Raw genomic sequence first — 11,688 nt, forward strand, 5'->3', positions numbered from 1 at the left:
GGTGATTGCGTTGCTGTGCCTATTTCTACTTTTACCCCATACTCTTTAACCCGATACCCAGGTACTGTGCTGTAGTCAGGATGGCCGAGCGGTCTAAGGCGCTGCGTTCAGGTCGCAGTCTCCCATGGAGGCGTGGGTTCAAATCCCACTTCTGACAGTTGTTTAGTGCCTCTCAGGAGTCATGCTGCTTAGCAGTAATAATAAGATGATGAAATAACAATTTATAATAAACACTCTCAAATGAAAACCTTCTGGAGCTGACCAAAGATCAAGGAAATTAGAAAACAGCTGTACTTAATAATGAATGAGGGGAACAATTCATTTTATTGCATTATAATGAGTTAATGAGTTACTGCATTGTCTTTCAGTTGTAAAATTATCACTTTCTGTAGGCTATGCCTGGTGGCCCATTCACTGCTGACAAGACTGTTGTCGTGGCCGAGTGGTTAAGGCGATGGACTAGAAATCCATTAGGATCTTCCTGCGCAGGTTCGAATCCTGCCGACAACGAAATTGAATTTTCTTGACCCCTCCGGAGGTTGAAGTTTAGTCGTGTTTCTTATACCAATCATATCCTCTCAGATCTCCACAAGTACATAGGGATTAGTTGTCCATTTGGGATAGGATCCCACCTCACACCTTTACACACCTGGTTATCCATCCTTCTAGCTCTATAGGCCACAGTAGCATAGGTTACAGGTTTGTAGTCAAGCCACAGATTTCAGGTGAGATCCCATGATACACTCACGATTCTCACGATTCTCATGAATAACCATTAAGCCATTTTCTAAGATTTCCCCCATTTTGACATGTGGAAACCTGTTGTCACTCTTACCCTGACGGATAGCTCCAGACACTTTTTTGGTCCTATCTGAGGCATTTTTAAATTCATGTCAAAATGGCCATATTCTGAAGACACTCTTAAAGTCTGCAGGGTAATCGAACTGGCCACATCTAAAGTCAAGCCACAGGTCACAGGTGAGCTGCCTTGTTAAACCCTAAAAATAAATAATAACACGATTGCGTTGAAAATACCCATTAAGCCATTTGTTAAGATTTCCCCCATGTGGACCTGTTGTCACTCTTACCCTGATGATTGCTGATATTTACAGACACTTTTTCGGTCTTATCTGAGGAATTTTATCATTTATATCAGAATGGCCATATTCTGAGGCCAGTTTAGCGTTCATTCAATGACGATTTACTACTCTTTTCCATTGAAGGCCATATTGAGGTTAAATCAATGACTGGAGTTTTTCATTGATAAAAACAAATGACTATTGAAAGTGCAAGTCGGTATCGTGCATAAATTTACTGGTCTCTGTGGTGATTGCGTTGCTGTGCCTATTTCTACTTTTACCCCATACTCTTTAACCCGATACCCAGGTACTGTGCTGTAGTCAGGATGGCCGAGCGGTCTAAGGCGCTGCGTTCAGGTCGCAGTCTCCCATGGAGGCGTGGGTTCAAATCCCACTTCTGACAGTTGTTTAGTGCCTCTCAGGAGTCATGCTGCTTAGCAGTAATAATAAGATGATGAAATAACAATTTATAATAAACACTCTCAAATGAAAACCTTCTGGAGCTGACCAAAGATCAAGGAAATTAGAAAACAGCTGTACTTAATAATGAATGAGGGGAACAATTCATTTTATTGCATTATAATGAGTTAATGAGTTACTGCATTGTCTTTCAGTTGTAAAATTATCACTTTCTGTAGGCTATGCCTGGTGGCCCATTCACTGCTGACAAGACTGTTGTCGTGGCCGAGTGGTTAAGGCGATGGACTAGAAATCCATTAGGATCTTCCTGCGCAGGTTCGAATCCTGCCGACAACGAAATTGAATTTTCTTGACCCCTCCGGAGGTTGAAGTTTAGTCGTGTTTCTTATACCAATCATATCCTCTCAGATCTCCACAAGTACATAGGGATTAGTTGTCCATTTGGGATAGGATCCCACCTCACACCTTTACACACCTGGTTATCCATCCTTCTAGCTCTATAGGCCACAGTAGCATAGGTTACAGGTTTGTAGTCAAGCCACAGATTTCAGGTGAGATCCCATGATACACTCACGATTCTCACGATTCTCATGAATAACCATTAAGCCATTTTCTAAGATTTCCCCCATTTTGACATGTGGAAACCTGTTGTCACTCTTACCCTGACGGATAGCTCCAGACACTTTTTTGGTCCTATCTGAGGCATTTTTAAATTCATGTCAAAATGGCCATATTCTGAAGACACTCTTAAAGTCTGCAGGGTAATCGAACTGGCCACATCTAAAGTCAAGCCACAGGTCACAGGTGAGCTGCCTTGTTAAACCCTAAAAATAAATAATAACACGATTGCGTTGAAAATACCCATTAAGCCATTTGTTAAGATTTCCCCCATGTGGACCTGTTGTCACTCTTACCCTGATGATTGCTGATATTTACAGACACTTTTTCGGTCTTATCTGAGGAATTTTATCATTTATATCAGAATGGCCATATTCTGAGGCCAGTTTAGCGTTCATTCAATGACGATTTACTACTCTTTTCCATTGAAGGCCATATTGAGGTTAAATCAATGACTGGAGTTTTTCATTGATAAAAACAAATGACTATTGAAAGTGCAAGTCGGTATCGTGCATAAATTTACTGGTCTCTGTGGTGATTGCGTTGCTGTGCCTATTTCTACTTTTACCCCATACTCTTTAACCCGATACCCAGGTACTGTGCTGTAGTCAGGATGGCCGAGCGGTCTAAGGCGCTGCGTTCAGGTCGCAGTCTCCCATGGAGGCGTGGGTTCAAATCCCACTTCTGACAGTTGTTTAGTGCCTCTCAGGAGTCATGCTGCTTAGCAGTAATAATAAGATGATGAAATAACAATTTATAATAAACACTCTCAAATGAAAACCTTCTGGAGCTGACCAAAGATCAAGGAAATTAGAAAACAGCTGTACTTAATAATGAATGAGGGGAACAATTCATTTTATTGCATTATAATGAGTTAATGAGTTACTGCATTGTCTTTCAGTTGTAAAATTATCACTTTCTGTAGGCTATGCCTGGTGGCCCATTCACTGCTGACAAGACTGTTGTCGTGGCCGAGTGGTTAAGGCGATGGACTAGAAATCCATTAGGATCTTCCTGCGCAGGTTCGAATCCTGCCGACAACGAAATTGAATTTTCTTGACCCCTCCGGAGGTTGAAGTTTAGTCGTGTTTCTTATACCAATCATATCCTCTCAGATCTCCACAAGTACATAGGGATTAGTTGTCCATTTGGGATAGGATCCCACCTCACACCTTTACACACCTGGTTATCCATCCTTCTAGCTCTATAGGCCACAGTAGCATAGGTTACAGGTTTGTAGTCAAGCCACAGATTTCAGGTGAGATCCCATGATACACTCACGATTCTCACGATTCTCATGAATAACCATTAAGCCATTTTCTAAGATTTCCCCCATTTTGACATGTGGAAACCTGTTGTCACTCTTACCCTGACGGATAGCTCCAGACACTTTTTTGGTCCTATCTGAGGCATTTTTAAATTCATGTCAAAATGGCCATATTCTGAAGACACTCTTAAAGTCTGCAGGGTAATCGAACTGGCCACATCTAAAGTCAAGCCACAGGTCACAGGTGAGCTGCCTTGTTAAACCCTAAAAATAAATAATAACACGATTGCGTTGAAAATACCCATTAAGCCATTTGTTAAGATTTCCCCCATGTGGACCTGTTGTCACTCTTACCCTGATGATTGCTGATATTTACAGACACTTTTTCGGTCTTATCTGAGGAATTTTATCATTTATATCAGAATGGCCATATTCTGAGGCCAGTTTAGCGTTCATTCAATGACGATTTACTACTCTTTTCCATTGAAGGCCATATTGAGGTTAAATCAATGACTGGAGTTTTTCATTGATAAAAACAAATGACTATTGAAAGTGCAAGTCGGTATCGTGCATAAATTTACTGGTCTCTGTGGTGATTGCGTTGCTGTGCCTATTTCTACTTTTACCCCATACTCTTTAACCCGATACCCAGGTACTGTGCTGTAGTCAGGATGGCCGAGCGGTCTAAGGCGCTGCGTTCAGGTCGCAGTCTCCCATGGAGGCGTGGGTTCAAATCCCACTTCTGACAGTTGTTTAGTGCCTCTCAGGAGTCATGCTGCTTAGCAGTAATAATAAGATGATGAAATAACAATTTATAATAAACACTCTCAAATGAAAACCTTCTGGAGCTGACCAAAGATCAAGGAAATTAGAAAACAGCTGTACTTAATAATGAATGAGGGGAACAATTCATTTTATTGCATTATAATGAGTTAATGAGTTACTGCATTGTCTTTCAGTTGTAAAATTATCACTTTCTGTAGGCTATGCCTGGTGGCCCATTCACTGCTGACAAGACTGTTGTCGTGGCCGAGTGGTTAAGGCGATGGACTAGAAATCCATTAGGATCTTCCTGCGCAGGTTCGAATCCTGCCGACAACGAAATTGAATTTTCTTGACCCCTCCGGAGGTTGAAGTTTAGTCGTGTTTCTTATACCAATCATATCCTCTCAGATCTCCACAAGTACATAGGGATTAGTTGTCCATTTGGGATAGGATCCCACCTCACACCTTTACACACCTGGTTATCCATCCTTCTAGCTCTATAGGCCACAGTAGCATAGGTTACAGGTTTGTAGTCAAGCCACAGATTTCAGGTGAGATCCCATGATACACTCAACAATACAACAACACGATTCTCATGAATAACCATTAAGCCATTTTCTAAGATTTCCCCCATTTTGACATGTGGAAACCTGTTGTCACTCTTACCCTGACGGATAGCTCCAGACACTTTTTTGGTCCTATCTGAGGCATTTTTAAATTCATGTCAAAATGGCCATATTCTGAAGACACTCTTAAAGTCTGCAGGGTAATCGAACTGGCCACATCTAAAGTCAAGCCACAGGTCACAGGTGAGCTGCCTTGTTAAACCCTAAAAATAAATAATAACACGATTGCGTTGAAAATACCCATTAAGCCATTTGTTAAGATTTCCCCCATGTGGACCTGTTGTCACTCTTACCCTGATGATTGCTGATATTTACAGACACTTTTTCGGTCTTATCTGAGGAATTTTATCATTTATATCAGAATGGCCATATTCTGAGGCCAGTTTAGCGTTCATTCAATGACGATTTACTACTCTTTTCCATTGAAGGCCATATTGAGGTTAAATCAATGACTGGAGTTTTTCATTGATAAAAACAAATGACTATTGAAAGTGCAAGTCGGTATCGTGCATACATTTACTGGTCTCTGTGGTGATTGCGTTGCTGTGCCTATTTCTACTTTTACCCCATACTCTTTAACCCGATACCCAGGTACTGTGCTGTAGTCAGGATGGCCGAGCGGTCTAAGGCGCTGCGTTCAGGTCGCAGTCTCCCATGGAGGCGTGGGTTCAAATCCCACTTCTGACAGTTGTTTAGTGCCTCTCAGGAGTCATGCTGCTTAGCAGTAATAATAAGATGATGAAATAACAATTTATAATAAACACTCTCAAATGAAAACCTTCTGGAGCTGACCAAAGATCAAGGAAATTAGAAAACAGCTGTACTTAATAATGAATGAGGGGAACAATTCATTTTATTGCATTATAATGAGTTAATGAGTTACTGCATTGTCTTTCAGTTGTAAAATTATCACTTTCTGTAGGCTATGCCTGGTGGCCCATTCACTGCTGACAAGACTGTTGTCGTGGCCGAGTGGTTAAGGCGATGGACTAGAAATCCATTAGGATCTTCCTGCGCAGGTTCGAATCCTGCCGACAACGAAATTGAATTTTCTTGACCCCTCCGGAGGTTGAAGTTTAGTCGTGTTTCTTATACCAATCATATCCTCTCAGATCTCCACAAGTACATAGGGATTAGTTGTCCATTTGGGATAGGATCCCACCTCACACCTTTACACACCTGGTTATCCATCCTTCTAGCTCTATAGGCCACAGTAGCATAGGTTACAGGTTTGTAGTCAAGCCACAGATTTCAGGTGAGATCCCATGATACACTCACGATTCTCACGATTCTCATGAATAACCATTAAGCCATTTTCTAAGATTTCCCCCATTTTGACATGTGGAAACCTGTTGTCACTCTTACCCTGACGGATAGCTCCAGACACTTTTTTGGTCCTATCTGAGGCATTTTTAAATTCATGTCAAAATGGCCATATTCTGAAGACACTCTTAAAGTCTGCAGGGTAATCGAACTGGCCACATCTAAAGTCAAGCCACAGGTCACAGGTGAGCTGCCTTGTTAAACCCTAAAAATAAATAATAACACGATTGCGTTGAAAATACCCATTAAGCCATTTGTTAAGATTTCCCCCATGTGGACCTGTTGTCACTCTTACCCTGATGATTGCTGATATTTACAGACACTTTTTCGGTCTTATCTGAGGAATTTTATCATTTATATCAGAATGGCCATATTCTGAGGCCAGTTTAGCGTTCATTCAATGACGATTTACTACTCTTTTCCATTGAAGGCCATATTGAGGTTAAATCAATGACTGGAGTTTTTCATTGATAAAAACAAATGACTATTGAAAGTGCAAGTCGGTATCGTGCATACATTTACTGGTCTCTGTGGTGATTGCGTTGCTGTGCCTATTTCTACTTTTACCCCATACTCTTTAACCCGATACCCAGGTACTGTGCTGTAGTCAGGATGGCCGAGCGGTCTAAGGCGCTGCGTTCAGGTCGCAGTCTCCCATGGAGGCGTGGGTTCAAATCCCACTTCTGACAGTTGTTTAGTGCCTCTCAGGAGTCATGCTGCTTAGCAGTAATAATAAGATGATGAAATAACAATTTATAATAAACACTCTCAAATGAAAACCTTCTGGAGCTGACCAAAGATCAAGGAAATTAGAAAACAGCTGTACTTAATAATGAATGAGGGGAACAATTCATTTTATTGCATTATAATGAGTTAATGAGTTACTGCATTGTCTTTCAGTTGTAAAATTATCACTTTCTGTAGGCTATGCCTGGTGGCCCATTCACTGCTGACAAGACTGTTGTCGTGGCCGAGTGGTTAAGGCGATGGACTAGAAATCCATTAGGATCTTCCTGCGCAGGTTCGAATCCTGCCGACAACGAAATTGAATTTTCTTGACCCCTCCGGAGGTTGAAGTTTAGTCGTGTTTCTTATACCAATCATATCCTCTCAGATCTCCACAAGTACATAGGGATTAGTTGTCCATTTGGGATAGGATCCCACCTCACACCTTTACACACCTGGTTATCCATCCTTCTAGCTCTATAGGCCACAGTAGCATAGGTTACAGGTTTGTAGTCAAGCCACAGATTTCAGGTGAGATCCCATGATACACTCACGATTCTCACGATTCTCATGAATAACCATTAAGCCATTTTCTAAGATTTCCCCCATTTTGACATGTGGAAACCTGTTGTCACTCTTACCCTGACGGATAGCTCCAGACACTTTTTTGGTCCTATCTGAGGCATTTTTAAATTCATGTCAAAATGGCCATATTCTGAAGACACTCTTAAAGTCTGCAGGGTAATCGAACTGGCCACATCTAAAGTCAAGCCACAGGTCACAGGTGAGCTGCCTTGTTAAACCCTAAAAATAAATAATAACACGATTGCGTTGAAAATACCCATTAAGCCATTTGTTAAGATTTCCCCCATGTGGACCTGTTGTCACTCTTACCCTGATGATTGCTGATATTTACAGACACTTTTTCGGTCTTATCTGAGGAATTTTATCATTTATATCAGAATGGCCATATTCTGAGGCCAGTTTAGCGTTCATTCAATGACGATTTACTACTCTTTTCCATTGAAGGCCATATTGAGGTTAAATCAATGACTGGAGTTTTTCATTGATAAAAACAAATGACTATTGAAAGTGCAAGTCGGTATCGTGCATACATTTACTGGTCTCTGTGGTGATTGCGTTGCTGTGCCTATTTCTACTTTTACCCCATACTCTTTAACCCGATACCCAGGTACTGTGCTGTAGTCAGGATGGCCGAGCGGTCTAAGGCGCTGCGTTCAGGTCGCAGTCTCCCATGGAGGCGTGGGTTCAAATCCCACTTCTGACAGTTGTTTAGTGCCTCTCAGGAGTCATGCTGCTTAGCAGTAATAATAAGATGATGAAATAACAATTTATAATAAACACTCTCAAATGAAAACCTTCTGGAGCTGACCAAAGATCAAGGAAATTAGAAAACAGCTGTACTTAATAATGAATGAGGGGAACAATTCATTTTATTGCATTATAATGAGTTAATGAGTTACTGCATTGTCTTTCAGTTGTAAAATTATCACTTTCTGTAGGCTATGCCTGGTGGCCCATTCACTGCTGACAAGACTGTTGTCGTGGCCGAGTGGTTAAGGCGATGGACTAGAAATCCATTAGGATCTTCCTGCGCAGGTTCGAATCCTGCCGACAACGAAATTGAATTTTCTTGACCCCTCCGGAGGTTGAAGTTTAGTCGTGTTTCTTATACCAATCATATCCTCTCAGATCTCCACAAGTACATAGGGATTAGTTGTCCATTTGGGATAGGATCCCACCTCACACCTTTACACACCTGGTTATCCATCCTTCTAGCTCTATAGGCCACAGTAGCATAGGTTACAGGTTTGTAGTCAAGCCACAGATTTCAGGTGAGATCCCATGATACACTCAACAATACAACAACACGATTCTCATGAATAACCATGAAGCCATTTTCTAAGATTTCCCCCATTTTGACATGTGGACCTGTTGTCACTCTTACCCTGACGGATAGCTCCAGACACTTTTTTGGTCCTATCTGAGGCATTTTATCATTTATATCAGAATGGCCATATTCTGAGGCCAGTTTAGCGTTCATTCAATGACGATTTACTACTCTTTTCCATTGAAGGCCATATTGAGGTTAAATCAATGACTGGAGTTTTTCATTGATAAAAACAAATGACTATTGAAAGTGCAAGTCGGTATCGTGCATACATTTACTGGTCTCTGTGGTGATTGCGTTGCTGTGCCTATTTCTACTTTTACCCCATACTCTTTAACCCGATACCCAGGTACTGTGCTGTAGTCAGGATGGCCGAGCGGTCTAAGGCGCTGCGTTCAGGTCGCAGTCTCCCATGGAGGCGTGGGTTCAAATCCCACTTCTGACAGTTGTTTAGTGCCTCTCAGGAGTCATGCTGCTTAGCAGTAATAATAAGATGATGAAATAACAATTTATAATAAACACTCTCAAATGAAAACCTTCTGGAGCTGACCAAAGATCAAGGAAATTAGAAAACAGCTGTACTTAATAATGAATGAGGGGAACAATTCATTTTATTGCATTATAATGAGTTAATGAGTTACTGCATTGTCTTTCAGTTGTAAAATTATCACTTTCTGTAGGCTATGCCTGGTGGCCCATTCACTGCTGACAAGACTGTTGTCGTGGCCGAGTGGTTAAGGCGATGGACTAGAAATCCATTAGGATCTTCCTGCGCAGGTTCGAATCCTGCCGACAACGAAATTGAATTTTCTTGACCCCTCCGGAGGTTGAAGTTTAGTCGTGTTTCTTATACCAATCATATCCTCTCAGATCTCCACAAGTACATAGGGATTAGTTGTCCATTTGGGATAGGATCCCACCTCACACCTTTACACACCTGGTTATCCATCCTTCTAGCTCTATAGGCCACAGTAGCATAGGTTACAGGTTTGTAGTCAAGCCACAGATTTCAGGTGAGATCCCATGATACACTCAACAATACAACAACACGATTCTCATGAATAACCATGAAGCCATTTTCTAAGATTTCCCCCATTTTGACATGTGGACCTGTTGTCACTCTTACCCTGACGGATAGCTCCAGACACTTTTTTGGTCCTATCTGAGGCATTTTATCATTTATATCAGAATGGCCATATTCTGAGGCCAGTTTAGCGTTCATTCAATGACGATTTACTACTCTTTTCCATTGAAGGCCATATTGAGGTTAAATCAATGACTGGAGTTTTTCATTGATAAAAACAAATGACTATTGAAAGTGCAAGTCGGTATCGTGCATACATTTACTGGTCTCTGTGGTGATTGCGTTGCTGTGCCTATTTCTACTTTTACCCCATACTCTTTAACCCGATACCCAGGTACTGTGCTGTAGTCAGGATGGCCGAGCGGTCTAAGGCGCTGCGTTCAGGTCGCAGTCTCCCATGGAGGCGTGGGTTCAAATCCCACTTCTGACAGTTGTTTAGTGCCTCTCAGGAGTCATGCTGCTTAGCAGTAATAATAAGATGATGAAATAACAATTTATAATAAACACTCTCAAATGAAAACCTTCTGGAGCTGACCAAAGATCAAGGAAATTAGAAAACAGCTGTACTTAATAATGAATGAGGGGAACAATTCATTTTATTGCATTATAATGAGTTAATGAGTTACTGCATTGTCTTTCAGTTGTAAAATTATCACTTTCTGTAGGCTATGCCTGGTGGCCCATTCACTGCTGACAAGACTGTTGTCGTGGCCGAGTGGTTAAGGCGATGGACTAGAAATCCATTAGGATCTTCCTGCGCAGGTTCGAATCCTGCCGACAACGAAATTGAATTTTCTTGACCCCTCCGGAGGTTGAAGTTTAGTCGTGTTTCTTATACCAATCATATCCTCTCAGATCTCCACAAGTACATAGGGATTAGTTGTCCATTTGGGATAGGATCCCACCTCACACCTTTACACACCTGGTTATCCATCCTTCTAGCTTTATAGACCACAGTAGCATAGGTTACAGGTTTGTAGTCAAGCCACAGATTTCAGGTGAGATCCCATGATACACTCAACAATACAACAACACGATTCTCATGAATAACCATGAAGCCATTTTCTAAGATTTCCCCCATTTTGACATGTGGACCTGTTGTCACTCTTACCCTGACGGATAGCTCCAGACACTTTTTTGGTCCTATCTGAGGCATTTATCATTTATATCAGAATGGCCATATTCTGAGGCCAGTTTAGCGTTCATTCAATGACGATTTACTACTCTTTTCCATTGAAGGCCATATTGAGGTTAAATCAATGACTGGAGTTTTTCATGATAAAACAAATGACTATTGAAAGTGCAAGTCGGTATCGTGCATACATTTACTGGTCTCTGTGGTGATTGCGTTGCTGTGCCTATTCTACTTTTACCCCATACTCTTTAACCCGATACCCAGGTACTGTGCTGTAGTCAGGATGGCCGAGCGGTCTAAGGCCGCTGCGTTCAGGTCGCAGTCTCCATGGAGGCGTGGGTTCAAATCCCACTTCTGACAGTTGTTTAGTGCCTCTCAGGAGTCATGCTGCTTAGCAGTAATAATAAGATGATGAAATAACAATTTATAATAAACACTCTCAAATGAAAACCTTCTGGAGCTGACCAAAGATCAAGGAAATTAGAAAACAGCTGTACTTAATAATGAAAATGAGGGAACAATTCATTTTATTGCATTTATAATGAGTAATGAGTTACTGACAATGTCTTTTCAGTTGCTATAAAATTATCACTTTCTGTAGGCTATGCCTGGTGGCCATTCACTGCTGACAAGACTGTTGTCGTGGCCGAGTGGTTAAGGCGATGGACTAGAAATCCATTAGATCTTCCTGCGCAGGTTCGAATCCTGCCGACAACGAAATTGAATTTTCTTC

General features: G+C 41.4%; 20 non-coding genes across 20 annotated transcripts; all 20 read left to right on the forward strand.

Moving 5' to 3' along the window:
* The first annotated feature begins 74 nt into the window (after positions 1 to 74).
* Positions 75 to 157, forward strand: trnal-cag (transfer RNA leucine (anticodon CAG)). Its single transcript has one exon. It is a non-coding gene; the product is annotated as a tRNA-Leu (tRNA).
* Positions 158 to 428: 271 nt separating this feature from the next.
* Positions 429 to 510, forward strand: trnas-aga (transfer RNA serine (anticodon AGA)). Its single transcript has one exon. It is a non-coding gene; the product is annotated as a tRNA-Ser (tRNA).
* An 889-nt stretch (positions 511 to 1,399) lies between these two features.
* trnal-cag (transfer RNA leucine (anticodon CAG)) lies at positions 1,400 to 1,482 on the forward strand. Its single transcript has one exon. It is a non-coding gene; the product is annotated as a tRNA-Leu (tRNA).
* Positions 1,483 to 1,753: 271 nt separating this feature from the next.
* Positions 1,754 to 1,835, forward strand: trnas-aga (transfer RNA serine (anticodon AGA)). The gene has a single exon. It is a non-coding gene; the product is annotated as a tRNA-Ser (tRNA).
* Positions 1,836 to 2,724: 889 nt separating this feature from the next.
* Positions 2,725 to 2,807, forward strand: trnal-cag (transfer RNA leucine (anticodon CAG)). The gene has a single exon. It is a non-coding gene; the product is annotated as a tRNA-Leu (tRNA).
* A 271-nt stretch (positions 2,808 to 3,078) lies between these two features.
* trnas-aga (transfer RNA serine (anticodon AGA)) lies at positions 3,079 to 3,160 on the forward strand. The gene has a single exon. It is a non-coding gene; the product is annotated as a tRNA-Ser (tRNA).
* Positions 3,161 to 4,049: 889 nt separating this feature from the next.
* Positions 4,050 to 4,132, forward strand: trnal-cag (transfer RNA leucine (anticodon CAG)). Its single transcript has one exon. It is a non-coding gene; the product is annotated as a tRNA-Leu (tRNA).
* A 271-nt stretch (positions 4,133 to 4,403) lies between these two features.
* Positions 4,404 to 4,485, forward strand: trnas-aga (transfer RNA serine (anticodon AGA)). Its single transcript has one exon. It is a non-coding gene; the product is annotated as a tRNA-Ser (tRNA).
* An 894-nt stretch (positions 4,486 to 5,379) lies between these two features.
* On the forward strand, positions 5,380 to 5,462 carry trnal-cag (transfer RNA leucine (anticodon CAG)). Its single transcript has one exon. It is a non-coding gene; the product is annotated as a tRNA-Leu (tRNA).
* Positions 5,463 to 5,733: 271 nt separating this feature from the next.
* On the forward strand, positions 5,734 to 5,815 carry trnas-aga (transfer RNA serine (anticodon AGA)). The gene has a single exon. It is a non-coding gene; the product is annotated as a tRNA-Ser (tRNA).
* An 889-nt stretch (positions 5,816 to 6,704) lies between these two features.
* Positions 6,705 to 6,787, forward strand: trnal-cag (transfer RNA leucine (anticodon CAG)). The gene has a single exon. It is a non-coding gene; the product is annotated as a tRNA-Leu (tRNA).
* A 271-nt stretch (positions 6,788 to 7,058) lies between these two features.
* Positions 7,059 to 7,140, forward strand: trnas-aga (transfer RNA serine (anticodon AGA)). The gene has a single exon. It is a non-coding gene; the product is annotated as a tRNA-Ser (tRNA).
* An 889-nt stretch (positions 7,141 to 8,029) lies between these two features.
* trnal-cag (transfer RNA leucine (anticodon CAG)) lies at positions 8,030 to 8,112 on the forward strand. The gene has a single exon. It is a non-coding gene; the product is annotated as a tRNA-Leu (tRNA).
* A 271-nt stretch (positions 8,113 to 8,383) lies between these two features.
* Positions 8,384 to 8,465, forward strand: trnas-aga (transfer RNA serine (anticodon AGA)). The gene has a single exon. It is a non-coding gene; the product is annotated as a tRNA-Ser (tRNA).
* Positions 8,466 to 9,098: 633 nt separating this feature from the next.
* Positions 9,099 to 9,181, forward strand: trnal-cag (transfer RNA leucine (anticodon CAG)). The gene has a single exon. It is a non-coding gene; the product is annotated as a tRNA-Leu (tRNA).
* A 271-nt stretch (positions 9,182 to 9,452) lies between these two features.
* trnas-aga (transfer RNA serine (anticodon AGA)) lies at positions 9,453 to 9,534 on the forward strand. Its single transcript has one exon. It is a non-coding gene; the product is annotated as a tRNA-Ser (tRNA).
* Positions 9,535 to 10,167: 633 nt separating this feature from the next.
* Positions 10,168 to 10,250, forward strand: trnal-cag (transfer RNA leucine (anticodon CAG)). The gene has a single exon. It is a non-coding gene; the product is annotated as a tRNA-Leu (tRNA).
* A 271-nt stretch (positions 10,251 to 10,521) lies between these two features.
* Positions 10,522 to 10,603, forward strand: trnas-aga (transfer RNA serine (anticodon AGA)). Its single transcript has one exon. It is a non-coding gene; the product is annotated as a tRNA-Ser (tRNA).
* Positions 10,604 to 11,232: 629 nt separating this feature from the next.
* On the forward strand, positions 11,233 to 11,315 carry trnal-cag (transfer RNA leucine (anticodon CAG)). Its single transcript has one exon. It is a non-coding gene; the product is annotated as a tRNA-Leu (tRNA).
* Positions 11,316 to 11,591: 276 nt separating this feature from the next.
* Positions 11,592 to 11,672, forward strand: trnas-aga (transfer RNA serine (anticodon AGA)). The gene has a single exon. It is a non-coding gene; the product is annotated as a tRNA-Ser (tRNA).
* Positions 11,673 to 11,688: the final 16 nt, after the last annotated feature.

The sequence above is a fragment of the Oncorhynchus kisutch genome, unplaced genomic scaffold (assembly GCF_002021735.2).
Source record: "Oncorhynchus kisutch isolate 150728-3 unplaced genomic scaffold, Okis_V2 scaffold1217, whole genome shotgun sequence".
NCBI lineage: Eukaryota > Metazoa > Chordata > Actinopteri > Salmoniformes > Salmonidae > Oncorhynchus > Oncorhynchus kisutch.